Genomic DNA, 4,202 nt, shown 5'->3' with positions numbered 1-4,202 from the left:
CTTTTGAGCTTTCATGAGTTTGTCTGCATCTAACCTCAATATAAAATATAAAACTGTTTCATAACGTTTTATAATGATTTATATTAGATGAAGTTATGTTTATTTTCGGTTAGTTTTATTGCTGGGGAGGGCTGTGTTTGATTAATTAAATATACATATTCATTCCTTTTTTCTAAATGTTAATGGATTGGGCAAAACATGTTTGGTGTCTGAAGCTAATGAAGCTGACACTGAATGCAAGCTTATACACCACCAATTAGTATGGGACTAAATCTCCATGCCTGAAAGACTGGTTTATTTAGATTCTGACACTGTTATAATATAAGAGGATTCAAAATGACTCTGTATATCTGCCAGAATAAATCTTAGCTTCCAACAGAGATGTGGACTCAAGTAAGCAACTCTGAATTGCTACTCAAGCCTGACAAAAATGCAAACAAGATGGATGAATTTAGCACAAAATATAAAGTGGTAAATGAATACATTTTTAACATTCTGGACATTATGGTGCAGTGCTGTTTGTAACAGCAGCATGTATAATTACAGAAAAATAATGACTAAAGGTTTGAGACTCTAAAGTGTCAGTCTAAAGCACTCTCCCGTCCTCTCTGCCACTCAAAGCGTTGCGTAACAGAGCTGACAAAGCTTCATTGAGAACAGCGTGTTCTGCAGCAGAGAGAGGAAGTCTACTGTGATCATGAGGACAGATTTGGTTTTTCACTGAATTCGGTCTGCTGCCTCTGTGCCACCATTTCCTCTTGCTTAGTTTAGAGCAGCACCAGCGACAGAGTGCAAGATAAGAATAGTTCAGCTTCTTTCCTAAGAAGCTTTAGTTGAATATTAAAGTGCATGTCATGCTGCACTCCAGCCACCACACACATGAACACATTGACATCCATATATGAACATAATTGACATTTGCAATAAAGAGTAAATGAACACTTGGAAATAAGTCAAGGTGTTTCAATTAAGGAGATGAGATTGAAGGTGTGGCTTTGACTGGTGCTTTTAGATCACTGTAATGAGTATCATTCACAAGTAATGCACTATTCTGTATTTCTCACTGTGCACATATTTGGTGCATATTGAAGATGAAATTTCAATGCCCAGAATGATCATCAAAAGTGTAACCTTCTAGCATAAATGCACAACCCTTCATTTCAGCTGTAAAGCATGGCACAGGAGGCATCATAAGTTGGGGCTGCTTTTCTGGCCCCTACCTTGTGTTTGCCCCTTAACTGATTTCCTGATTTTTTGCATGTTCGTCACACTTAAATGATTCAGAACATCAAACCAATTTAAATATTAGTCAAAGACAACACAGGTAAACACAAAATGCTATTTTTAAATGAAGGTGTTTATTATTAAGGGAGAAAAAAATCCAAACCTACATGGCCGTGTGTGAAAAAGTGATTGCCCCCTTGTTAAAACATACCGTCACTGTGGTTTCTGATACCTGAGTACACTGTCTCTAGCCACACCCAGGCCTTAATATTGCCACACCTGTTCTCAATTAAGACATCACTTAAACAGGACCTGCCTGACAAAGTGAAGTTCACCAAAAGATCCTTCAAAGCTACACATCATGCCGAGATCCAAAGAAATTTAGGAACAATTGAGAAAGAATGTAATTGAGATCTATCAGTTTGGAATGTGTTATAAAGCCATTTCCAAAGCTTTGGGAATCCAGTGAACCACAGTAAGTACCATTGTCCACAAATGGTGAAGACATGGAACAGTGGTGAACCTTCCCAGGAGTGGCCAGCCACCCAAAATTACCGCAAGAGCGCAGCGACGACTTATCCAAGAGGTCACAAAAGACCCCACAACAACATCCAAAGAACTGCAGGTCAGTGTTCATGCCTCCACCATCATAAAGAGACTGGGCAAAAATAGCCTACATGGCAGAGTTCCTAGACAAAAACCACTGCTGAGCTAAAAGAACATCTCTATTTTTCCAGATCCTGATGATCCCCAAGACTTTTGGGAAAACATTCTGTGGACCGATGAGACAAAAGTTGAACCATTTGGAAGGTGTGTGTCCCAGTACATCTGGTGTAAAAGAAACACTGCATTCCAGAAAAAGAACATTATACCTAAAGTAAAACATGGTGGCGGTAGTGTGATGGTCAGGGGCTGTTTTGCTGCGTCAGGGCCTGGAAGATTGCTGTGATAAATGGAACTATGAATTCTGCTGTCTACCAAAAGATCCCGAAGGAGAATGTCCGACCATCTGTTTGTGACCTGAAACGAACTTGGGTTCTGCAGCAGGACAATGATCCAAAACACACCAGCAAGTCCACCTCTGAATGGCTTTTATTTGTTTATTTGATTGAGTAGTATTGGTTCCTGTGACTGAGTCTTGGTTCCTCTTAAACAAAAAAAAAACTCTTAAAGGGAGTTTTTCCTTGCCACTGTGTCACCATAAAAATTGGCATCTCTGTGGTGCTGCTCATAAAAGGCGTGGACCTGTTTTTCTCTGTAAAGCTGCTTTGTGAAGACTTGTAAAAAGCGCTATATAAATAAATTTGAATTGAACTGAAGAAAAACAAATGAAGACTTTGGAGTGGCCTAGTCAAAGTGACCTGAATCTGATTGAGATGCTGTGGCATGACCTTAAAAAGGTTCATGCTTGAAAACCCTCCAATGTGGCTGAATTACAACAATTCTGCAAAGATGAGTGGAGCCAAAATTCCTCCACAACACTGTAAAAGACTCATTGCAAGTTATCGCAAATGCTTGGTTGCAGTTGTTGCTGCTAAGGGTGGCCCAACCAGCTATTAGGTTTAGGGTGCAATCACTTTTTTACACAGGGCCATGTAGGTTTGGATTTTTTTTTTTTTGCCTTAATAATAAACACCTTTATTTAAAAATAACATTTTGTGTTTACCTGTGTTGTCTTTGACTAATATTTAAATTGGTTTGCCCAAATATTTGATGTTAAATATATGAACTGTGCATATGTAATAATTTCTGCTCTTACGCGATCAGTACATGTCATTTGCATATGAGTGTGTAGTTTTTCAGTCTTCTTAACAGAAAGAACGAGCTCATTATTGTTATATCTGTAGCTGCTTTGGTGAGTACTATATGTTGCAGCTCTGGCCACATCGTTCCTGTGAAAAGTATCACCTCAGTAGAGAGAGTGTGTGTGTGTGTGTGTGTGTGTAAAAGAGAGAGAGAAAGAAAGTGACTTTAAAGCATTTAGAAAACTGGCGGGTCCTCTGCATGTAGTGTAGTTTTGCCTTTTTGCATATCACAACTATTTTTCATACCCTTTCTTTCACTGGACGGTGTACACATTTGGAAAAGGGAATCAAACTCTCTTTTCTAGGGATGGTGCCTTTAAAGTAGCTTCTTTAGTATCTTTAAATGAGGAACATACCTTCCCTTGCTGTTGTGTTCTGTTATTTTTTTCTCTTTACACAAAATATAAATAAATATAAATAAATACATCTTTCTCCAAGGGAATACACTTGGATCTTGTGGGAGCAATGTTTTTAAAAAAATAAATCAAATGAACATCATGTATCATTTGGCAAAGATGCAAACATCTGCCCATTGACATATCTGATGTGTCTCTTAAGTTTAAACATAAGAAATGCAGCCATCTCAGACAGGATTCTGAAGCAGGAAGAACCGGGGGAATTAGGGGGACACGCAGATTTGTCCAACCCCAAAAGTATACCTCAGAAAAAGCAGAAACTGTTTTAAAAAACATTTATTTTGGCAGCAAATCAGACATCCTTTGTAATCTATGCACTGTGTTTGTTGTTATCTGGCTCTGGGTTTTGCGTTCACTGTGTTAAGTCTTGTGTTGAGATGGCTGTATAGAAATATCTTGCACTCATCAGCTTCACTGACCTCAGCTGTTTCCTTTTGGAGCCTCTGGTTAGTTTGCGCCAGTTTTTAAGGTCAGATGTTGCGAGCATCACCAATAGCCAATAGCCATGATGACAATATATTTAGAGGGTTTGGGAATAGCAAATGTTTCTTCTGTTATGTCAAACTCGCTCCTACGCACTTGCTAACAGCTAATGCAAACACAACTAACACTCATTTCTAGCAGTCAGCAATATCAGGATGTGTTCATCACTACCTTCACCACGACCTTCATCACTACACTGCCTTACTAGTGAGAAAGTGTGAGTAGCAAGGCATTAAGTCAGCATTTCTTGCATTTCAGACACAAATAGAGGGAG

This window comes from Astyanax mexicanus, chromosome 1 (assembly GCF_023375975.1).
Source record: "Astyanax mexicanus isolate ESR-SI-001 chromosome 1, AstMex3_surface, whole genome shotgun sequence".
Lineage (NCBI taxonomy): Eukaryota > Metazoa > Chordata > Actinopteri > Characiformes > Acestrorhamphidae > Astyanax > Astyanax mexicanus.
Note: the sequence above shows the minus strand (reverse complement) of the source record.